Source organism: Atractosteus spatula, chromosome 5, assembly GCF_055471065.1.
Source record: "Atractosteus spatula isolate fAtrSpa1 chromosome 5, fAtrSpa1.hap1, whole genome shotgun sequence".
Lineage (NCBI taxonomy): Eukaryota > Metazoa > Chordata > Actinopteri > Semionotiformes > Lepisosteidae > Atractosteus > Atractosteus spatula.
In genome coordinates, this window is record NC_142710.1 from 42,768,532 (window position 1) to 42,794,210 (window position 25,679).

Consider the following 25,679-nt stretch of genomic DNA (forward strand, 5'->3'; position numbering starts at 1 on the left):
GGTCAGACAAACACAGCAGCGTCTGAAAAGCTGAACCTGATGTTTTCGGCATGGGGGGTGCTCAATTTAAAAAGGTAGATCCATTTAATGACACGAGAACCGTGTTGTGTCTCCTTACCAGTAACTCATCAGGTTTTGGTCTTCGAAATGTGTGAATGTCTTGAAATTAGTCTGCATTATTCTCAGCTGTAGGAGCAGCGGTAGTTCTACTCATGTTGCGAATGAGAGAAAAAGCGCTGTGGCTTTCTGGACAGAGCCAGCTTCCCTGGCAGTGTGCTCCTGAGCTGTTCCGTGGATGTGGAGACAGGGTGACTGGAGTGGGGTCTGCTGATAGCTTCTGGAGCTCAGAGAAGCAGGCCTGGAGACTCCTGCGCCAGGATGTCCGCTCACCCTCACGAGTCCTGCTCTCATGGGGAAGTTCCTCTGGATCGGTTTCGTCTGGGAGAGGTGCAGCTGTTAACCTCTGACCCCAAGACATTGGGACGCAGTCACAGATGGCTGTATTAAAATGGGGCGTCCTCCCTTTACCTGTTCCTGGGAACCTGGCTGTTGAGTCTGGCCTGCGCTTGAGCTGTGGATGAAAACCCCTCCGATCACAGGGGTGGTGAGGACTGTGTGGCAGATGGGGGCCGATGTCTTCACTGCTGTCCCCTGGGCAGAGCAGGCTGCTGCCAGAATGAGGTCAGCTGGAAACTGGATATTAGAGCAAAGAATCCATGGCATTTTGAAAATCTTAGATGTTATGGAAGGTCCTTGCTTTATATAAACTGGCACATCCTGCAGTAATCAGGCTCTCTGGCTAACGTGTTTCCCATCCTTTCATGGCAACAAAGCCGGTCCATTGATTATGGAAAAGCCACCTATTGTTGGCAGCTGGGGTTGTGGCAGCCTGGAACCAATTTGGAAGCACAGGGTTTAAGGCAGGAATGGGACACCAGACCATCGCGGAGTCCACACACACACACACACACACACACAGGGTTTTTGAAAAAGTGGGAGCAAACCACAACAGAAACCTGTAAATATCGGAAGAACATGCAAACTCCACACAGAAGGTTCACCCAGGCCCAAAATATATCCCAGGACCCAGGAGCTGTGAAACTGTAGCCCTGTTGCTGTGCCACCACAGGAGGAGGATGTTTAACTGGTACAGCTTAATAATACAAGATATCTTTTCAGTCAGTGTGATGGTCCAAAAGGTTACAAACATATGCGTGGCTTTCCTCTCATTCTCATGTACTGGTTGCTCCAGAGGCTCAAGTCAAGCCTGTGTTTAGAGGAATGTGCTCTTGCGCTGCTGCTCTGCTGCTCCTCGCGTGTTTTGTTGGCCGAGTAGCAGAAGGATGCTTCTGAACTTGCACATTCTGTAATCCTTAGCCACAGCCGAAATCTGACGTAGTCCTCAATGCAAACTGTGGCCCTAGGATTGTGGGTAAATCGATGCAACAACAGCGGCGATGCAGTGAGGGGTTGTGCTGTCGCCACCAAAGGCCAAAGCTTGAGGGCTTTATAGCAGCTGCTTTTTACAGTCGGACGGTCAAACCTTCAGACTTAATCTTGAGGATCAAATCCAGCCATTTCTTTAAAGTTGACCTCATCCCTCCTGTTTATTGTTCGCAAAACTGAATATGCTCCCTCATGGTATTGAAACCTCCCGGTTTGTGTGGCTGTGTGTTCTGGGGGCAGTGGATGCTCCTGTGGAAGAGGCTGGGAATCACAGCTGTTTGTACGAGGGGATCGGGGAGTGGAAGCCCAGGGGGCTCCAGCCTCCAGACTGTGGCCAAAGCATCTTGCTGTAGTGTCCAAGGGATTTCCTGCTGGGAATTTGACTTTAGAGAGAGAAGGGTCTCCTGGACCCCAGGGCCTGACCGGTGGACGTGCCTGATGCTAACTGAGCCAGGGCTGCTGCAGGGATAGCTGCTGGCGACAGGACTGCCCTGGGTGATGTTACCCCTAGTCTGCCTCCTCCCTTGTGGACTCCCCTGAAGGACTTGATACGGTAACGACTTGTGACAGTTTTCAAGGCTCGTAACGCTCTGGCTCTGTCATTCATCTTTGAATTCCTCCATGTTTCCATGCCTCCAGTCAGTTCAGGCTGGTACTCTGCTTACTGAATCACAGACTTTTGGTGACTGTGCCTTTTCTGTCAGTGTTCCGGTGCTTCGTCAGCACTGGGACAGTACAGTACACCTTTCTCTGACCCTGCAAGAGACAATATCTTTAACTTTCTTCAAATACAAACCTAAAACTTACCTTTTCACCAAGGTCTATGTCTGATTGCCTACAGTATAGCTGTAAAAACCTGTATGCTCTTGTTTTTTTCCCTTCATTTACTTTTTATTGTACTTTTTCTTCATTCCCGATGTACAGCGTTCTTGGGTTTTTGAAGAGCGCTTTATAAATAAAAGTTATGATATTGATATGATATTGAATTGACTGGCCTCAGTTGCCAGTTTGCCAACGGACTTGTTACATTGCCTTGTAGTGTGAACTTGTCCCGTCATCGATCCCACCAGTCACTGGGTAGGTCAAAGTTGTGTTGATGTAACAGGAATGCTTTATCTTATTTCAATCTCACCTCTTTCTATGCAAACTTACGCTCTAAGTAGGGTGAAATATCCTGCTTGGAGCTGGTGTGTGCAGACGAGCCTGCAGCTGACAAAGACCTGAAATGGCCCGTACTCCCTGCACTCCAGCCTGGCTCCTGCGTAAAGAAATCTGGGCCATTGCCAGCCTGCTCTTTCCAGGTCGAGTGCGACGCACAGCTACGCTGATTTCTCTCTGCTGCCACTGTCCCATCTGCAATTTATTCCGAAGGAAGCAGGACAGCATCAGGGATATAAATATCCTTGAAATATTGCTTCAAGACTGCCTCCTGCCCCTCAGGCTCTATGCTGCTGTCTTGGGGACGTCAGGCATTCTGGTACAGTTCTGTGAAGCACAGAGCAGCATCTGGACCCTTCCACTGTTTCCAAAACCTGTCTCAGTGGTGTGTATCTCAGCACTTGTGTCTAACCCTGCAGGTTACCTGAACCATTATACCAGTATACCAGTATACCAGGAGTGCCTGTGTAGTAGAATACCAGATGTACTAGATTTACCAGGTGTACCAGTGTACCAGTATACCAAGAATGCCCGTGTACTAGTATACCAGATGTACCAGATTTACCAGGTATACCAGGTCAGGTGTACCAGTGTACCACTATTCTAGGAGTGCCTGTGTACTTGTGTACAGGTGTACCAGTATATCAGGAGTGCCTGTGTACCAGTATACCAGGTGTACCACTATACCAGATTTACCAGGTGTACCAGATTTACCAGTGTCCCAGGCATACCAGTGTATCTGTATACCTGGTGTACCACTATACCAGATTTACCAGTGTACTAGTATACCAGTTGTACCAGATTTGCCAGTGTACCAGGTGTCCCTGTATGCCATTTACCATGTTTACCAGGCATACAGTACCAGTGTATCAGGCGTACCAGATGCTGCTGTTTATTTGTGATCATTTTTTGTGCCTGCTGTGTTTTCACATATTAGGTTAGTACTGTTCATTTCTGAAATCACAGGGCAATTGCAGAGCAGTGATTTTTTATTAGGGAACATAATTCCTGAGGAGGAATTTCTGCTGCAATGGATCAGAACAATATTCCAATCCGCTCTTTTTCATGGAATCAAGCGCAGCTGTCCGGAGGGCTTGCTGTTTGGGAGAACTGCACAGAGCTGCAGCCAGGCCCGGCTCCCGCTGTTTGGAAAGCTCAGCCCCCTCTCTTCCCTCTGGAGCACGCATGCACCCACCGCCCTGCTCCAGCAGAAGGGCTTCAGCGATCCAAAAGAATTCACGTGCTGTTCCAGATCGCGTGCTTGTAAGATTGAAGATATTTGACCGTAATTGCTGGCAGATGTGTTATTTTTCACAGTGTGCTCATAAGGTGCAGGCCCTTCTAAATATTCGTAAAGGTCCCCGGCAGAAATGGAGAAACTGCAAGCTTTTCCATCCCAGAACGGTTTTGCTTTCCGATGTGTTTTGAGATGGTGTAGGCCCCCGATGTTTTAGAGGCTGCCAAGGAAATCATCCGAACTCAGCAGAAAGCGGTTTCCTTCACTGCTGTCTTAGCCGTGCTCTGTTCAAAGGGCTCTTTGTAAACTCCCTGTGGGAGGGCTTCAGTTACTCTTAGATTTGCGTACTTCTCTCGACCCTGTCCTTGCTTCAACCACCACATCAGAGCCCTGCCGTGTTAAGATGAGAGGAGTCAGTGGTGTGAATGTTAATCCCTTTGCCTGACCTTCTGCACTTGGCATTGCATGATATAGAGGAAGCAGTGGCAGTTTTAAATAAATGGAAGGACATGAGCCCTGATAGAGCACAAAGAGCCAGGGCTCCAGAACTGTGAAATTGTCTAGTTTTCTCCTGCAATTCAAGCACCTGGGTCCTGCTGTTTGTCCTCTCTGGGATATGTTGCTGTTGGGCTGCCCTCACTAAGCAAGGCTGGGCCTGATCCACTGGAATAGGAGACTTCCAGGGAAAAGTGATTTGCTGCTATAAGTGTTGTTGGTGGGCCACTAGGTGGCGCTCTTCTTTCTGGATGTGAAGCTGTATGGTGACCGCCGACTCTGTGCTGTAGGAGGTGCCGTCCTCTGGGTGACGCATTAAACTGAGGTCCTGATAACTCCCTTACTCTTGTGAAACATACGGAATCTTGACCAGGTTAACCTCTGCCTTCTGGCTGAGGCTGGTGCAGTGTGAACTAGCTTACTTCAGTCAGTGAAGTCGTTTCTTTCTTCCCCACCTGATCTACTATACAGAGGGGCTGGAAGCATGTCACCCAGGTAGGAACTGTGTTCACTGCTGCATGATATGGGTCTCCTTGAATGAGTAAAGCATTTGGTATCCTTTGGAATGAATAACTGTATAATTATTAATACTGTATATATTCCAGTGTTGAATAGCTCCTATGTAAAGGTGCTGTTTGTAGAGATGAGTATTGATAGTACAGACTGTAAAGCTTTCAGAACAAGCAGGGCAGAAGTCCTGATCACACCAAGGTGTGCGGTGCTCTTATGAGCTGTGTTTTTGTTTGGGTGTTGGCGATACAGAAACTGAAACTTCTGGCCTGTTCTGTAGTTATAGCTAAATGACCCCAGGATCTCTCCCAGCTGTTTCTTGAAGGAAGTAAGCCAAGGCTTCAACTTTAACAGCATGGCTGGGCAGCTTGCTCCAGACTCCCACAACCCTTTGTATAAAGAAGTGCCGCCAGTCTCAGTGTTTAATACTCTTCCACATACAGTAGGTTCTACTTGTGCCCTCTGATTTGTGTTTGACTGCTCATTCTGGGTTGACTTTGTCAGTGCCTAAATGTCTAAAATGGTTCAGTTCCTTCAGGCTGTCAGTGTACTGCAGGTACCACTTGTTCGGCATTCTTAGACAGTCTGGGGTGTCACGCCTTTTACTTAACCGTAAGGAAAAAGATCTTTCTTTATGAAGCTAGACTTCATGGTTTGTTAGAAGTGCAGAAATTTGCTTCACGGCGCACTCATCTTCATCTTTCAAGCTTTACTGTTTTGTTTAATCTAACATGAGTCACAGCTCAGGCCGGGGCGCGTGGAACGTATCCTCTGTTTTTCGTGTAGTGACTTTTAAAGCGCCGTCTGGTTGGAGTTTCCATGTTCAAGTTCAAGTTCACGTTTATTTGTCAAGTATACAGTGGAACGAAATATCGTTCCTCCTCATCCACGGTGCAAATACAGGCAGGACAGACTGGACACTGACATAGACATTGTAGACAGGATACACATAGTACAAAGTGCAGATCGAGCAAATTACAAGGCAAATACATAATACAATGTACACGACAGACTGGGGGGATTTAAACCCTCTTTCTGGAATTGGAGTGGGTACAGATAGATTCCAGGGTGTTGAGGAGCCTGACAGCCTGTGGGAAGAAGCTGTGACAGAGTCTGGTGGAGCCAGCCCGTACACTGCGATATCTTTTCCCAGATGGTAGGAGGGCAAAGAGTTTATGGGAGGGGTCATCTACTACACTAGACCCCCCTGTGAAAGCAGTGTTTGTGATAGGTGACAGAAATGGAAGGGAGGGAAGCTCAAATGATCTTTTCAGCTGTTTCCACAATTCGTTGCAGGGTCTTGCAGTCTGAAGCGTTGCAATTCCCAAACCAAACAGTGATCCAGCTGGTCAAGGTGCTCTCAGTGGTGCTTCTGTAGAAAGTAGTAAGAATGGGCGGGGGAAGGTTTGCCCTCCTCAGTCGCCACAGGAAATAGAGACGCTGCTGCACTTTCTTGGCTAGGGAGGTGGTACTGAGGGACCAAGTGAGGTCGTCTGTAATGTGTACACCACAGGGGAGCCATTGATGTGCAGTGGGGAGTGATCAGCGTGGGCCATCCTAGAGTCAATGATTATCTCTTTTGTTTTGTTCGCCCTGTGTTGGCCAGGTGCTCTGGTTTCTGGATGGGTGATGGGACTGGCATCCTTCCCAGAGTGTCCTGCCTTGCACCCTGTGCTTCTGGGATAGACCCCAGGTCTGGCTTGATAGGAAGACTCTGGTGTATAGTTGGGCTGAAGGGTTTAAATGGTCATCTTATGGTGATCGTTGGAAGGAGTAGGAATACGGTTTTAATCTCCATCAAAACATTGGGGATTCTTCATGGAATCCCAGTGCACAGCTTTTGGGCCGTGTTGTTTGCCCAGTAGGAAGTAGTGTCTGCTGTAAGATAGCAGTGAGCTGGTGGCGCGGAGGAGCCGAGCATGACTCCAGATGGGGGCTGCATTCTGTAGCCACTCCCAGAAGCGAAGGGCTTTGGGAACCTCTGGGTTGAACAGCAAGCTCTTATTTACTTTCTTCTCCAATGTCAACATTGTTATTATTTCATCTAACACCCAAGCCTATTGTGAGCAAACAGAGCTGAACACAGTGCAGTCGTTGTTTTTATTCCGTCTCTGTTTGTATTGCTAATAAAACAGTTTCAAAACTTGAAGGTCTAGTCTAACCTATATATTTTTACAAACAACACTGTGAATTGGGCAAAATGACCTTTTCAAGTGTTTTCTGTGCTTCTTCCTTATTCACTGACACATTTAATCTGTGGAACAAGTGCAGATGACCAGACGCACTCAGTTTTGCTAACATTTCTCCAGCTCCAGGAGACTGTGTTAAATTCAGGGATTCTGCTGTCTGTCTGGGTGAAGTTTGCAGGTTCCCTAGGTGTTCTTCTGAGTTTTCAACAAGGTGCCACCAAAGTCATGCTTATTGACTAATAGGAAACAGTCCCTTCCTCTGTGGCTCAACCTGATGCTCAATTCACTCAGTACCCTCACCAGGATTCATTTCTCCCAAATCCTCAATATCAGTCAATTTTATTTTATTTTCTGGTCCAGTCTTCAGTCCTGTGCCTTAGGCACAGCATTTGAGGTTGATAACTATTCATGCCCTTTCAAGATTTTGGTAAATAAGAACAAATCAAGTTTAAGCACACTTTTTTAGCAGGAATTCCTGGTATTTAACAACCTGCAGAAGGGTCTTGTACAAAGTCTATTCTTACTTAAATGACTACTCATGTAGACTTCCTCCGCGTTAGGTGGCAAGCTTGACTATCCTTGTAAATAAGAGTCTCAGGCAGCAGGTTGACGCAGTGGTTAGCATTGCTGCCTCGTAGCACTGGGGCCCTGAGTACAGTATATTAATTCTGGGTCTGAGGTGCTGTCTGTGTGGAGTTTGTATGTTCTGCTAGTGATCTTGTGGGTTTCTTCCCATTGTCCAAAGACACACTGGTAGGTTAACTAGCTTCTGGGAAAATTGGCCCTGGTGTGAGTACGTGCATGTTAGTGTTCTTGTGTGCCCCGTGACTGGTGTCCCGTCTAGGGTGTACCCTGCCTGTGCCCATTACTTGCTGGGATAGGCTCCTGCTCCCCCATTCCCCTGTATTGGATAAAGGGGTTAGGAAATGGATGGGTAAAAGAATCTCCATCTCCAAAACTGAGGATCAAGCCTTCCAGGGGGCTTTGGGAAGGTACAGCAAGGGGTCACTGCGATGGCAGTGTGTGCAGACTCAGAGAGAGAGAGCTGCACGCCTCCTGACCATAGTCACCCCTTCCTTACTGAATAAGTGACGCATCCTGAAGCCACAAGATAGCCACCCTCTCAGGCAAACCCAGTCCAACCAGTCCGTCTAGATGCCAACACTGTGTACCATACCGCAAGTGTTAGGTCACAACTGCTTCCTCCTTCACAGAGAAGCCTTGTGCCTGAGAGCAATCCATAGGCGAGGGTTATTTTCAAGCAGGGATTTCAAGCTAATAATCGCCATTCACTTTTGACTAGAAAATGACTTTCTCCCAGACTGCTGCAAGACGGTCTTCGTTGCTTTCTGGCTCCAGGAACAAATATTTGCTCCCCTTTCCATAATTGCATTCTGCTTCCCACTCATTCCTTCCTCCAAAGTGTGGTGTGTTTTTGTATACTTATCTCTTTCTAGATCTGCACTGCGAGGAAGGCATTTGACACACAAGAAAAAAAGCTAGCTTTGGTTGATGGTGGAGTAACGACTCTCTTGTCCCTGTGCGTCAGGCAGCTGACGAGAGGCTCTGGGCCTGAGCTGAAGGAGGCCCACTCTGGCAGCTCTCCCAGGGCTCCATCCATGAAGTTTTGCTCTCCTTTGCCCACGTCACCCCATCATGGACACGCCCAGTAACACTGTGACCTACTTTGCGGTGACCCATTTGGACTGGATGCTGGCACGGCTCGTGATCAGTGGGGCACAGTAGTGCTCCAACAGAGCGCCCAGCCTGAGTTTACAGTCTCCTGTGGCTGAGCACTCTCAGGGCTGCACAGCACTGCCCATGACATGTCCTTTACAGTGTGGCCACATAACGATCATATTAAAACGTCCTCGCATTTCTACAGCTCCTTTCAGCCCAACGTATGCCAGTGCAGCAGATCAGGCAGAGACACGAGACAACGCTTCATCTATTGAATTAAGGGAGAAGTTTAGGGAGGACAGATTGTACAAACCCAAAGTGGAACGATGTCATGGGATGTCTCATTACCGCGCAGTCAGGACTTCGATTTAACACTCATCCCTGATCAACAGAGGCATTAGTTTGGAAAGTATGATTGACGGGGAAGAGTGACTCCTACTGGTCCAGCAAACACTCCTGGCAGCAGCAAGTTTCCTACCAAAGCACCAGGGTCAGCTTGCTGAACTGCTGAGATCTGGTGAGGTCAGGCTGCGAAGTGGTAATGCTGTAATCTGAAATAAAGACTCCCCTAGTGCTGTGAACTCTGAATGACCCTGACCTCCAGCCCAGTTGTGATCTAGTGTGAACTCCTAGTTCAGCTGTGATGTCTTTTTATTTTTAGCAGTATTAATCAACAGTAGGTGCAGGCAGCTGTCCTGATAGGATGCATCTCTCTGTCCTGATGATACACTGCAGTGCTAAGAGGGGATTAGCCCCCATTATGTAACCAGAGGGATCCCCCCCACTGAGAATGCAGGATTAAGGATTTTCGAATTGTTTTTGGGATCCCTGTGTTTTTGGGATATGGACACTGCCCACCCAAGGGCCATACAGCTCAGAGCGGAGACAGAGAAATTTATAGATCTGCCTGCTGTTGGGCTCATTCACTTGGGCCAGCGCAGACCTGCATCACTGTGAATCTGCTCTTCACATCATCACTGATACAGATGCATTGATTTATCTTTCTCTAGTCTATATCGGTATATAGCCACAGCGTGTTTAATAATTAAAAATAGCCTAGTGCACGGCAGCACCCTGCTCTACTAAATTGAAACGAGCACCTTCAAACATATCTTCACCCTCAGTATGAAAATCTTGCAGGAGCATTTGTGTCAGGGCCTTTGTTTTGGCATTCTCTGTTTTGTGCTTAGATTTGTACAGCATCTGTATTTCAGGGTTGCTCGTTTTAATTTGGCGGTGCTCTGTATATTTAAATATTCATGCTAACAAATGAAATCTGGGTGAAACTGAAATGTCTTTTTCTGTGCTGTTGAATAATGAATAAATGGGTGCCCACTCTTTCTAGAATTGTCAGTCTTTCCCCAGAATGCCCGCGTGTGCCCACGTGTGCCGGTGTGTGCTGCGTGTGCCCACGTGTACCGGTGTGTGCCCATGTGTGCACACGTTGTGCCTGTCGTGCTCGCAGCTTGACTGCTCCTTTGCTGTCCTGGTCTGTGAGCTGAAGACTGGAGATGAAAAAGACTGAAGGGCTTGATGTTTTAAAAGCACAGCAGGAGCAAATTTAAAAGAATGAATAAAATTCAATAGCGCACTTAAAAAAAAGGCTTTTTCCTGGCAAGGCTGTTCGGCAGCGCAGCAGAAATTTAATTCAATATCGAACTGAGGACTTCTCTCAAAAAGAGTGAACGCCGTAATACTGAGGAGAAATCAATTTCCCTCGGCCTCCACATTTTTATAAAGTCACTTCAGGCCACTGCTTCACCGTTAACCACCATGGAAGTAATGAACCTTCAGTTTAGTTAAAATCTGTGTAGAAGATAATGTCATTTCTGTTATAGTTTCAGAACTGGCTGGGCTGTTGGGCTGACCAGTTCTGATCTAATGAGTTATACATTATCAGCTGGGTTCCAAACTGTACCTAAAATGGTCATAAATGTACTAAATAATGTTTGACGACTGTGACTAGACTGTCACTGCAGATACCTACAACACAGTAATCGTAATGTGCCCAATGACTAAAGGTCCAGGGCAGCTAGCAGAATTCCACAGTACCCCCATGTAAACAGGACAGATCTCTCTCATAACCATGAACTGAGCTTTTCATTAAAGCAACCTGATTTGGCAGGTGACTCAGCAGTCTCATTAAGCCTCCCGAGAAAGCCTAGGCATGGATAATGGAAGATCCCTATTAGTTCATTCTTGGGATATGTTTTAGACATCACAGAAATCTTTAGTACTGTTAAAGACTGCTGCATATTGATAGTGATTTTTTTTCTCCACTCTAATTCTATACTATAATTCAGAGGTTTAGTTTAATCAACATTGCTGAGTGATGGGAATTACCAGCCCACAAAGAGAAGCTAATTCAGTGGTTAGTCATACTGCATAAACACATTGCGAACCCTTTGTGGCTCACACATCACAGCAGTACACATGTGTTTGTGCCACAGTGCACTCGCATACACCATTGTTGAACACTCACAGCACTGCTGCCCACTCGCACTCACACACTCACAGCACTGCTGAACACTCGCACTCACATCACTGCTGCACACTCACACTCACACACTCACTGACACCACTGCTGAACACTTGCACTCACACACTGACACCACTGCTGCACTCTCGCACTCACACACTCACTGACACCACTGCTGCACCTTCGCACTCACACCACTGCTGCCCACTCGCACTCACACCACTGCTGCCCACTCGCACTCTAACGCTCATAGCACTGCTGCCCACTCACACTCACACACTCACTGACACCACTGCTGCACACACTCACTGACACCATTACTGCACACTCGCACTCACACACTCACTGACACCATTACTGCACACTCACACTCACACTTACTGACACCACTGCTGCCCACTCGCACTCACACGTTCACTGACACCACTGCTGCCCACTTGCACTCACACGCTCACTGACACCACTGCTACCCACTCGCACTCACACCACTGCTGCCCACTCGCACTCACACGCTCACTTACACCACTGCTGCCCAATCGCATTCACACCACTGCTGCACGCTCGCACTCACAAGCTTACTGACACCACTGCTGTCCACTTGCACTCACACCACTGCTGCCCCCTCACACTCACACCACTGCTGCCCACTCGCACTCACACGCTCACAGTACTGCTGCCCACTCACACACTCACAGCACTGCTGCACTCTCGCGCTCACACACTCACTGACACCATTGCTGCACACTCGCACTCACACCACTGCTGGACTCTCGCACTCACACACTCACTGACTCCACTGCTGCCCACTCGCACTCATACCACTGCTGCACAGTCACACACTCACTGACACCATTACTGCACACTCGCACTCACACACTCACTGACACCACTGCTGCCCACTCGCACTCACACCACTGCTGCCCACTCGCACTCACAAGCTTACTGACACCACTGCTGACCACTCGCACTGACACACTCACGGCACTGCTGCACTCTCGCACTCACACACTCACTGACTCCACTGCTGCCCACTCGCACTCATACCACTGCTGCACACTCACACTCACACACTCACTGACACCACTGCTGCACACACTCACTGACACCATTACTGCACACTCACACTCACACACTCACTGACACCACTGCTGCTCACTCGCACTCACACCACTGCTGTCTACTCGCACTCACACGTTCACTGAGACCACTGCTGCCCACATGACTCACACGCTCACTGACACCACTGCTGTCCACTCGCACTCACACCACTGCTGCCCACTCGCACTCTAACGCTCATAGCACTGCTGCCCACTCGCACTCACACGTTCACTGACACCACTGCTGCCTTCTCGCACTCACACCACTGCTGCCCACTCGCACTCACGCTCACTGAGACCACTGCTGCCCACTCGCACTCACACCACTGCTGCCCACTCGCACTCACACGTTCGCTGAGACCACTGCTGCCCACTCGCACTCTCATGCTTATAGCACTGCTGCCCACTCACACTCACGCGCTCACTGACACCACTGCTGCCCACTCGCACTCACACGCTCACTGACACCACTGCTGCCCACTCACACTCACAAGCTTACTGACACCACTGCTGCCCACTCGCACTCACATACTCACTGACACCACTGCTGTCCAATGGCACTCACACCACTGCTGCACACTCGCAGTCACACCACTACTGCCCACTTGCACTTGCATGCTCAGTCACACCACTGCTGCACAGTAGCATACATGCACTCGCATACACCGGTGCTGCAGACTCTCACACACCAGTTCTATGAACTCACGTGCACATTCACACTAGTCCTGCAGACTCTTCACACTCTCCCATACACCAGTGCTGCATTGTTGCAACTTTTGTTTTGCTCTACTTGTGTAGCTCTCCCTTTGCCTGTTTTTTTCCTGTCATTTTAGTGAAGAATATGAAGTAAAAGTTGACATGAGGCAGAAGTAGACCCAGGGCAAATTTAGATTTTAAAGAGGCCATTTGGTTTACAGTGCAAGGAAAGTGACAATACTAGCTTTGCAAGAACATTTTCTCAGATGTAGAGATTTGGAGATCCGCACACACATTCATGTACAAACACACACACTACTGCACACTTACACATTGGAAGTGGTCCTGTTTTTGGACATCCACCTCACTATATTCCTCTTATTAGTCATAAGAGACAATCATTTAACTTGACAAACTACAGAGCCAAGGGAATGAACTACACATCCACTGTAGCTGCACACACTCAATCAATGTGATGTAGCATGAGTAATAGTGATAATAGTGATCCAGGTATTCAGAATTCTTCTTTAGAATCAGCAGTGAAACAGAGTACATTTAAAACTGTGAACAGCAGGCACCTCTTTACACATTGGGCTGTGGGAGCATGGAGCCAGCCATGGTTTTGAAGCTCCAAGTTTCCTTCAAGAAAGGTCGGGATAAAATCCTCACAGCAATTAGCACCTAAATATCACATAGCCTACACTGGATGAAGGGCCACCTCTTGTTTGTAACTCTACTTATGGTTTTTAATAATAATCATAATAATCCTTGTTTACATTTGTATAGCACTTTCATACCAAAAGCTCCAATGCAGTTTCTGTGGGTGCTATGAGACACATAACAGCCTTTCTGTACCAGCAGATCAGGGGGAGGAGTGAGACTTTACTTCACCAGCTGAATTAGGGGGAAAATATGGGGGGGTCAGACTTTTAAAGCCCCGGGTGGAATCTAACCAGGACACTGGGGTTAACAGCCTATAAACAACTCAGTGGGATGTTCAATGACCAAGTAGGCAGGGCCTCAGATTAATGTCTTATCTAAAGGATGGTAGTACTTCACTGAACAAGTCACCAAACTGGTGCATTGGTTTTGAAATCCTGGTCAAGAAGGAATAGCATTACATTAAAAAACACATACAGCAGCACTCTGGTTTTCCTTCGAGGACTCCCATCCCAGAACTGACCTTGCCGAGCTCCTGAGATTGGTAGTGAGGTGTTTGTCAAACCTCATTGCCATGTTTTCAGTGTTGGGTGCCTTTATGGGAGTATTTTCTCAAAATTAAGTCCTGACCACACACCAGTATCATTTGCTATTGCAACAGTAAAGACTCCCCTCCCGGGAGGGACAGGAAGCACGTTCAGGCCTACGCCTCTTGATCCCATAGGCACAGGAGAATGTTGTTACCTCAGTGAGCTGGAAGAGATGGGAGGATGGGAGTCTGTCTCCTGAGCGCTGAGGCGGCAGCGGGAGACTCTGGAATGGTGCTGGGAGAAACTGGTATATCCACAATTCTGACTTCTCACAATGACGAAGCCGCTGACTGGCTGATCTGCAACGCATAGTCACTGTGAAAGTGTGAGGAGTGGCCGGGGCTGGTCAGTACTGTCCTCGGAGAGGGAGAGGGCTCTCTGGCAGGGGGCACGCAGTGTATGGAGGCAGTCGCACTGCGGTTACAGAACCAGACTCTCACTGAATGCAGCTGACACTGACGACACTTCGACCGCACGCTTTCTGCTTTGTGCCGTGCACTCACGAGAGAAATACGGCGCTTTGCGGAGTCTGCAGATGCTCTGTTCTGTTGTTCAGTTGTTTTTCGGAACTGCATTGCACAACGGGTCTCTGGCCTAGTTTTTCCCCCGTGGGCTTTTGCACAAGGACACAGTCAAAGCCAAGGCTGATGCCACTGCAAAACGGAAGCAAGGGAAGCAGAAAGGAGGCTGAATGACTCTTCTCCTCTGAGAGAGGATGAGTGCAAGGCACACATTTCCACATCGCCGGGGGTGTCGGTGTCGCAGATACATCAGGACATCCTCTTAACTTCACAATGGCAGCGTAGTTTATCCTCTGGCTCTTGCTTATCCGCTGGCAATCCTGACCAGCACATTGCCCGTATGTACAGGGTGATGCCCACATCCAAAAGAGAATATCAGGCAGCAGTTTGTTTGGGATTCGCAAACTCCTTTGTCCAATATAACTAGAACTATTGTGGGAGATCGCACTATTGTCATTAGTGTGCAAATCACCTTCTTGTTACGTTTAAGGTCATTACTTATCAAGACTAATTATTTATACGCATGGCAACCTGTTAACTATTATGGATTAATCATAACTGTAACTGATTAACCAGAATAACTAGATTACTAGAACAAATGGTTAAATCCCATAGTTCAATACTGAAAACACACAGAACTCAGTAGGGTAAGCCTTAGCTGAGGGTCAGGCAGGTTGAGGGTCATTTTTGTGCTTTTAAAAAGATAACTTTGAATTTTGTGACTGATAAGATGAGACCAAATCTTGTCATTTGTTGGAAAAATTAAATTTTAAACGCACCTCAGAGGTGCCTCAACAGCTGTTTTCCTGCTGTTGGGGAGCTTACAGTGTGAAGGTGATTGGACTGGTTACTCTAAGGCCAGGGTGCAGGCCAGACCCTAGCTCCCCGTTGCAGTGACAGTATGTCAGACACTGGAGAGGCAGCCCAGCCTGTTGCTGACCACTGCGGTGTGGACTCTGTAGGCCAGCAGCCTTCCTGAAGTAGCACACTCTGTTTCTTACTTTTCCAATGTTCCTCCTGCGATGTAACGAGACAGCCGTTGTCTGTGCCTGCAGCAGGGCTGGGAGGGTGGATCAGGAGCCTGTGCAGAGGCAGGTGGCGTGACAGATGTCAGTGGGGTGGGGGCACAGACAGAGCCAGGTGGGTAACGTTCCAGAGGTCTCCCGCAGAAAGTGTCGCTCTTGCAGGTTGAGGGTCGTTTTGACTATAACCCGAGCCCCAGCATTTGTTTGCCTGAAGATAAACCTGGCAGTCCTTCACATGGGCCGTTGGCAGGATGTGTGGCCATTGGTGCCCATTTCCTGTGATTACCATTTGTTCCATACAGGTGCCCTCTAATGGAGGTTCCTGAGATCACATTAGGGGTTAGGGGCAGACTGCTAAAAACCTAACCAAATGCTAACCAAACCTTTACCAAATTGAATAATTATCCTAATAAAAATGTTACCTTTATAGCTAACATAAAGCATAGTTATAGTTATAGTAAGCATAAAATGTTAACATTAATGTTTATTCATAACAAATAAAGAAATACTACAGTAAATTCAGTTCAGTTGTGTTACTCCACGACGCAAAACGTCGCAAAATGAAATCCCATGAAAGCCAACGTGAGTTTCGCATTATACAGACATCTTTCCCCTACTTACCAATCGCGTGTGAGCCAATTCGCGTTTTGAAACTCACGTAAAAGCAGAGATCACTGTATTAGACTTATTCAGCAGGTACTTTCTCCATCATGGCAAACACTTGGAGTGTTGCCCTTGACTTTGACATGAAGTTCTTGTCTGCCAGCCATGTGGCTTCATCATTTTAACAAATGTCAGCTGCCTTCACAGCAGTGTTTCCAACTTCTAGCCGGATCTTGTTAGATCTCGGAAGTTCAGCAAGGTTTGGCCTGGTCAGTCCTCGGCTGAGAGACCACTAAGAAAAACCTAGTTGCAGCTGTAAGTGTTGTTTATTGGTGGACCAGTAGGGGGCGCACTTCTCTGGACCAGAATTGCCAGACCAATGCCCCAGTCTTGTCGAGGACACTGCTATAGCCCCGAGGTGCTGTCTTTGGGGTTGTCAGTCTGAACTCCAGAATTCAGCTGGTAAAGCAGGCTCCCACTCCCCAGTCTCTCTCCCCCTGGTTTGCTGTGCAGTGTGGCTGCTGTGTGTCACCCAGGTGAGGCTGCGTGTCTCTGGGAGATGGAGTGGGGCCACTCCTGTGTGTGTAAGCGCTTTGGGACACTTACTGCATGAGTGAAAGTGTTTTATGAATGCAATTCAGTACTAGCCCTGTAGAATAATATGATGGGCTCTGAAGGTATTATACTGGAGCCTAATTGTTCACATCCTTTGGCTAGTGCCAGCAGAATAATGAACCTGTAAGACTGTGGATTAGAAAGGAAGAGCTTGCTACATGAGGTGCTGTGTCCTTTCCAGTATGTTTGGAGCAACGGCATGGCTGACACTACAGTCTGCTTTTAAAAAAAAATAGTCTTTCTTTTGATTTTTATCTCTAAAGCAGGTGGCGACAGTAAACAGCAGACGTCTGGTCTAAAGTTTGTTTCATACCCTTTCACACTTGTCTGCTCCACTCAGGTGCTTACAACCTGAATTTTCATTGACTTTTCAATTTTTCAGTCATTTGAATTTTCAATGATTTTTTCCCCCTTGATTCACATAACATACACCACAACTTGAAAGAGCAAAAGCATTTTTATTGTGAAATGACGATTTAGGAGAAATTAAAAATGGAAATATCTTGAAGTATTCACCCCCACCCCCCGTGTCCAAACTTTATTAAAGCAGCATAGCTGTGAATCGTATTGGGTATGTCTGTATCAGCCTCGCACATCTGGATTGGGGATTTTTCACCCGTTATTCCTGAAAGATTTGTTCTAGCTCTGTCAGGTTGGATGGGAGTCGTCGGAGAACTGCAATTTTCAGGTTCTTTTTGCAGATTTGCAATGTGAGTCATGCCTGGGCTTTGACTGGGCCCCTCAGGAAACCTTCACCTTCTTGTTCTGAAGCCGCTCCAGTGTTGCTGGAATGAGAGATCGTTGTGTGCTGTTTGCTTGGGGTCGTTGTCCAGTTGGAACTGAAGCAGGTTCTCCTCAAGGGTTTTCTTGTATTTGGCTCCATTCATTGTTCCCTCTGTCCTGACAAGTGCCCCAGTCTCTACACTGCATAGCATCCCCATAAGATGATGCTGCCACCTCCATGCTTCATGGTGATGAGCTTCGCTCAGTTTCTGCCATGCGTAGCACTTTGCATTCAGGTCAAAGAGTTCACAGTTTTTTTAACTCTTTGGATTTCTGTTAGGGTGGTCACTGGATTCTGGGTCACTTTTCTGATCAAAGTTCTTCTTACCTGGTTGTTCGATTTGGGAGGCTGGCTTGCTGTAGGAAGAGTCTGGAGGGTTGTATATTTTTCCCTTTTCCTTATGCTGCACCTACTGTAACTAGGCTCCTGGGAAATGCCAACATCCTAGACCCCTCCTCCTATCTGTGCCTCTTCACAGCTGTATCACGGAGTTGTACAGACAGCTCCTTTGTCTGCATGGTGGAGTTACTGCTCCGACATGCACTGTCAGCTGCAGGACCTCTTACTGCCTTTCCTCTGAAGTCAGTTCAACAGGTGGACTCCATTACAGTCTTAGAGTGATCTCACAGGGAAATCTGATGCACCTGGCCTCGATTTGTGTCATAGCAAAGGTCAGGAGATGAAAAAGTGTTTTCTTTTAAATGACACGTGAAACATTTCAAGGAACTTTCCATCCACTTTGACATTAGTTACATCAGTAACAAAAAATCCCATATAAACGTGTTTCAGTTTGGGTTTGAGCTACTGTACATAACTTTTTAAGAAATCCAAGGGAGTGCTTTCTGAAGGCACTGTAACCCTTGAATAAAGGCTCCATATGCCACAAGTTACAACCTAAATCTATTGAATGTAGTTCCTGGCTAGCCCATCCATATTGTGGGAGTATTCAGAGCTAACAACTGGCCATCGTTGCCCTGTGTGTAGCCTTGAATTCATGGCTGTATTCACTGCAGTCTCCCTCAGAGCTGGGAAGATGTTCCTTTTGACATTCAAGGTGCAGTTCTGGCTAGGTGGCATTACCTGCCAGGGAATGGGTTCTTTCTATGGGGACTGGTTGCAATGCAGTATGGACTGACCAAACAGATAGCAGAATGAAAGTCTCATCACCCCACCTGAAGGTTGTGCATCCCAGCCTGCTGAGCGATGGAATCAGTGCATCTTTTGCTTTGAGAAGAGAGGTGGGGTATCGCCCTGAATTTGTGAATTTAACTTTTTTATGATGATTTACAAGTTCATTTTTTCACTTTCTGTTTGTTAAAGCACAGACTTGCCCTCAGACTGCTTGCCCCCTGGTGGAGCTGGCATCAATCGCTTGTTGAATCTGAGTCATGCAGTACTGAGTGAGGATTGATTAAAACATAATCCGGTTCAGAATGACCTAATCCTGCATGAGCTGTCTGTTCCGACATTCAAAAAGTTGTCGGATGCACAAGTTGCAGTAAGACTGGCATCACCTCATGAAAATAGCTGTCTTTAGTCTTCCTGTGTTCAAATAATGAACTGCTCACAAGGTGGAAATTGCAGCCACTGTACTTCCATGTGCTGTATGTGCATTAATGTCAGTCTTCTGCTTCAGAGTCTGCCTTAAACCCTGCATTATTCTTTATGCTGCAAGTCAGTGTACCGCGCCACAAATTCTCAGACTGGACTGGAGCTGTTTTCTGAGCTCAAAACTTGGTGTGCTGAGAAATCCTCTGTGAATACATTTCTAATACAGAAGCCACAAATCATGTTTCTAATGCATGTCTGCTCACACAATGAAGTCACACAAAAAGAGGACAGAGTGGCAGATCATGGGAGCAAAGTCCATCTTAAATTGTTTACAAAATCCAACAGGGTGTGAGCAATGGCTCTGAGTCCCAACCTGTCTGATCCTGACAGTTACGCATATGACACATGACACACACGTGAATCTGTCACATATGACAGAATAGCTGTGAGTATTCTCTTCCTCTCTGTGTCTACATGTGCAAGTAACGTGCCTGTTTCTACAAAAATATCTACCTATTATAAACAGTCACAAACATACAGTATCTCCATCTCCAACAGTTAGCCATTAATTGATTGTCTGGTAATATAGTGTTCAGTTTAGCTATACAAATGAGATCATGATACTCCATTTTTTATGTTTATTAAGGATGCATTCATGCCTGTAAGTGGTCATTAATACTTCTAGTGCATTAACCATCTTAACATACAAAGGGAGGGACTAGGGATTTTGGCAACTCCATAGCTGTCAGCGGAAAGAATTGGTTTTGTCATTTATTTTAACTTCTTCTATGTGCTGTAAAATGCTTTGGAGGAAATTGCAAGTAATGATTATTCCAAAATAAAACATAGGAGCATCAAAGACAGAAGCTTCTAAATCTTAGACTAAATAAATCAGTGCGGAAACATTTCCCATTGTAAGTGTCCTGCTGGCGCCCGGCGTTTCTGACGTCACGTCTGTCTTTTTTGGGGCTAATCCTCCTGATAACTGGCAGTGGCAATTATGCGGATTAATGTGATCAATACCAGAGTGAAGGGGCCGTGACCGTGATGAGTTAGAGCTCTTAACAAAGATGATCTCCTGTTTATAATCCCCAGCACGGCGGCACCAACAAGTGTAATCCAAAGGAGTGCAGATTACTGTGGGTATAAACTCAGAGGCTCTCAGGCACTCTGGACCTGGCAGGGGAGCCCCAGAACCACTTTTGCAGATCCAAAGGCTGCACAATGGAAAGAAATAAAAGCATTAACTTGTGCATTCCTTTTTCTGGGCATATGTGTATATCTTGTGCCACTGTGAGTTTATTCAAAAATGTGAAAAATAACTAAAACATGGCTACTTTGGTGTTTAGAGATGTATCCTCACTTCTGATCTGCGTGATCAGCTGTGCTCACTCTCTGAGGCCAGCTCACTGGGGTAGCACAGGGTCATCTACCGGTGTGCTGCCTGCAGAGAATCACTTGATTGCAGCTCTTGAAACAATGTCTGTATTACTCATAAGACAGTACAGGGGGAGTGCTCTCTCAACTTAATCCTTCAAGGAATAGGTTGTGCTTAACCCAAACAAAGCCAGGGCTTAGGCAACCTGGGTGAGGAGACAGGTTTGTCTCTGATAGTTTCGAGCCAGAAAAAGCCCTTGTCAGCACATTCAGAAGTCCAGTGAGGAGGTAGTGTCAGCCCAGCTGACGGGGTGCTACAGTATTTCTAAGATAGAATGAGTTTGTTCAGTACTAACCCAAACAAGAAACAATACTGTCTGCGACCGACATGAAACAGATCTAGGATAAAATGAGTCAGACCCAGGCGCTGTGCTGTTTTGAAGTGGATAGTCATCTCTGTCCTTCAGACTTCAGAAGGAGCTCAGAGAAGTGTGGTGAAGGTTCAAGAGTCTTGAAGTTTATTCCAAGTTTCCTGCAGGATCTGCTCTTGTTTGGAGTCTGCTGTCTACTGTACATGCAGCAGGAGGGCCGAGCGGCTACCATCAGCTTTGATCTGTGTGCTGTTTTTCAGGCTTCTCGGGGGTTTTAAATAAATGGCAGTGTTTATGCAGCGCACGCGTTCCCAGTGGGGGCCTTCTTTTGTGTTCCCAGCGGCAGGTGACACCAGCGGGGGAGACTAGACTGTCGTAACTCTTCTCCCAGGCTTGACCACGGCCTTCTTTTTCTGAACTTTGAGTCACCCCTCGTCAGCTTGGCTCGTCTCCCCGTGTGGTGACTGCTTGGCCAGAGCGCAATGATTTAGAAATGCTGGAGGCAGCGAAAGGCAGACTCTCCAGGTGTGAAAGTGTGCAGTGTTTGTTCTCCCTGCAGCTGGAGAAACAATTGAGTGAGGCCATGAGGAAATGGCCTCCCGGCTCCTGTCGTGTGAGCTGTAGGCTTTGAGTTTAACATGGGTTTTCATGCTAAGAGGTAGTTAAATATATGATACTCAAGTAGTGGTTCTGATAAAATAGCTTAAATTTGATCCGCTCTGAGTTGCAAGGCATTTGATCATTTAACAAGGGTAATACAATTTTAACATTCAAACCTTAGTGAATGGACAATACTGGGCACCTAAGGCACCAGATGAACAGCTTTACTTTTTAGGTTGGACAGTTTTCACATTGGTCCTATATTAGGAGCAGTGGTAAATTACTGCTGTGCATTACTGTTCATCACCAAGCCTTCCTTTAATAAAACACTCAGTCTCCTGCTCTGGCACATGACCACCCTCAGTGACATCATCAGGGTTAACCAGACTGGTTAGAATTCAACAATGGCTTCTTTCTCCACTTCCCAGTCCTGAGTGCTGTTTATTTCTTGGTTTCAAGCACTAGTGTATGAAACCATATATGAGTTACTGCAGTAAATACTGTATGTGAGTTATTGCAGTCATTGTGTCTTGTAAAATAAGGGATTTATTAGCGCTTTCATGGAATAAAATCATGGAAAGGAGGGTTTGAAACCGATGTTTTTCATCTTGGCATCTTGGAAGTAATGTAAAGTGTATCTGGATGAGAACTGCATGGTGGCACATTTGCCATCCTCGTTGAAGCATACCCTGTTGTGTGCCTCACTCTGTATTTCCTCCTTTCCTGAAGCTCATGCACAGTTTCGTGAAGCAGTCCTCCACCATTTTAAAGTGAGCTGGCAGAGACATCAGTATATACCACATCACACAGCAGTATCTGGTAACTTGGCCTGTGTGTGAGCAGGGCCTGATGCAGATGCTCATGCTGCAGGTTGACGTTTATTGCCCAGATGCACAAGTGTCTTGATGCTGGGGCACTCGAATTTCAAGGGCAGTAGTGTCCCGCTTACTCCTCCGATTGTGACTTTGAGATAAAACTGTTGTGAAAAGAATAGATTCCCCTCAACAGTGGAACACAAACTGAGAGACACAAATGGAACGTGCATTGAAAACTGAGAACAGAAGACACTTCTTCACCCAAAGGCTGAGGGGAGTCGGGAACAAGCTTCCCAGCCATGTTGTTGAAGACGAAACCCTGTCAACAGTTTGATGAGATCCGAGAATCATTTAACTACATCTAACCACACGGCCTATATGGACCAGTTGGCCTCCTCTCTTTTGTGACTGTTCTTATGAAAATAAGTGGAAGCTGATTTCAAACTGTGAACAGTTTTGTGGGAATACCCTACCTTCTTTAGACGATTTAGGATTTGTTCAATTTATAAATCATTCAGCATTCAGTGCCGGACTCAAAACATTGGTGCACATCACCAGTAATGTCCACTGATGTTTTCCATTTCACCAGACTTCAGTGTGCAGTCCAGTAGGCCCAGTGATTAAAACAGGCCCTCGTTGTCATTCAGACTCCAGACCCTGTTGTATTGATGCTGCGAGGGGCTGATTCAGATGGCTGTTTGATTTGCTGTCCTTTTGCCTTATGGTTGAAGGCTCAGGGTTAAGTCTCAGAACTCGTAGGAATCCTGTAAGATCTTGCAGTGTCTGCACAAGTGGAAAACTGGCGGCCTGAGTTGTGATCACTGCTGAGGTGGGAAATGTCCGTCTCCTTCTCTCCATAAAACACTGACACACCATATGGTGCACAGCTGGCTATCTCTCAGCACTAGTCCCTGGTTTCCTGTCGAGCTGAAGAAGCTACAGTCATGTCTCTGTCGCAGAGCCTGAGAGCCGCGCAGTGGTGCTGTGGGAAAGGGTACGGACAGGGGTGGGGATCATGCCAGACATCATGCGTTCAAAAATTGTAATGAATGATGTAATCTATTCCCTTCAGCCAACCAGCTCCCTTTTCCGATACAGCCTCTACGGGATTAGATCATTGCAAAATGAGTAGAATTGTTCCTTCAGCTAATGGATGCTTCCTAGATTAAATTTAGAATTAGAAAGCACTTTGCAATGAGCATTTCCAAGCAAGGCCTTCCCAAACAAAAATACCATAAACTAGAAAGCTATGAGAACTGAGTTTTCATAATAAGGAATTATAGTGAACTAAAGGAGAAGCCAAAGAGAAATGAACAGCTGGAAAGCTGAGAGAGTGGGTTGCAGAATCTCTCGGCTCAGGATGACTAAAGTAACTGAAGGGTGAGAGAGAGAAAAGGGCTTGAGTGCTGCAGAGAAAAATCGGCTCTGGCAGTGCAGGAGATGATCCCACCAGGGAGTGGGCAACTGGGAAGTTGAGAGTAACTTGATGCTAGCTCTCCACTGCAGCTTCCCACATGCAGAGCCCAGAAAAACAGGACTCAAAGGAGTCTTTTGGTTCATCTAGCTCATTTTTGCACCCAGGATCTCATCCAGCTGTTTCTTCAAAGAAGCCAGGGTATGGGCTTCAGCGACATGGCTGGGTACCTTGTTCCATCCTCCCACAACCCTTTGGGTAAAGAAGTGCCTCCTTGTTCTCGGTTGTAATGCACTTCCACATAGTGCGAAGAAATGTGGTTGTGTTAAAACCTTAAGATTATTTTGGAGTCAACAGTATTTTAAGCTTCTGTGCACTGGCAGAGCATGGCCAGTGCTGTGCCCATCCTTGCCAACACGCATGGCTGAGGAGAGGCTCATGGGAGCCCAAGCCCTTTTTAATGCTTGTGCGGGTCTGCATCAGAGGGGGATAAATGGGTGAGGGTGACCTACTTTGTACGGGAATATGAAACCATACAAGCCTGGACGCAATTAAGGTCCGAGAATACATATACTGTAACAGTCGAGAGATTTTTTTTTTAACTTTCGTTTTGTTCTTGACGCCATGCATAATGAGTTTAGACAGAGAAGAAAGAGGTCAGTCCACTTTGGTTACAGCTGACGCCTCTGTTCAGAGTTGGGGGTGGGTGGGTGGGAATTGTGTCTAAACAGATGATATATGTTCCCTCCCTTGATATTCCAGGGACCTGGGAATCTCCAGTCTGGGATTGTAGAATCTGTTTTCCCTAAAGCCCCCCTTAATTCCCTGGAGAGGCAGTTCCTCTCTCCTCCCCCTGATCTGCTGTGCGGTGGGGCTGCTGTGCTCCACTAGGTGGGGCTGTACAGCAGGAAAGTTCTCATCCGCACAAATGGCGTTGTGCTTTAAAAGCCAAGTGTTCACCCAAAGTATTCATGATTTAAAACAAAGAAGATACAGCAACACCAGACTGACAGCCCACAGAACAGTGTCTGCTTGGACAAAAGGGGAGGCTGTGAGAAAAATAGGATTGGCCTTGAGCTCAAACGAGTGTGTGGCATCACTTGTGGAGAAAAGAACCCTTCTTAAAACTGTTCAGAGAAGATACATTGACAGTGCTCAGAGATGCACTAAAGGCCTAGCCAAAGAGAAGTGTTTAAAATTCTGGGTAGTAAATTGTTAGCTGCAAGATTACTGTTTTCCTTGTGTTTGGATTAGGCTTTAGACAATGTGTTTGTTTGTCCAGAAGGTGGCAGTGCTGTGCATCTCATCCTCCTCATATCTAACCTTCCCTCAAACATGTCTTTTGCTGAAGACAGTTCTGATCAATTTAAATAAAGATATGAAGGGTCTCTCCTGGATACTACCCAGCTGTTTGGTCTTGAATGGCTTGTCTCTGTCCAGGGAAATGTAAGGTAGATGACGATGGCTGAAAGGTTTATGCCCTGAGAGAAGAGCCCCAGTGTGTGTCTGGGGCTGTTTCTGTTGTTGCTGTGCAGCCTTTAAGCACAATGCCTTAATCACCGAGAGCTCTGCTTTAAACAAGAGGAGCAGGGCACACAAGCTGCTCTCCCTCAATCTGAATGCTTGGCTCATTTTGACTGAGCCATTGAATGACTAAATCAATTACATTGTAATTAAAATAATTTTATTTTAATAGATACAATGACCAGACTTTCTTTATAGAGATCTTTCACTAAAAGAGAGAATATATCAAATACGTGAGACAA

General features: G+C 46.7%; 1 protein-coding gene across 1 annotated transcript in view; it reads left to right on the plus strand.

Moving 5' to 3' along the window:
- LOC148835124 (leucine zipper putative tumor suppressor 2 homolog) overlaps positions 1-25,679 on the plus strand; it is an 84,218-nt gene that overhangs the window by 11,389 nt on the left and 47,150 nt on the right. The window lies entirely within an intron of this gene.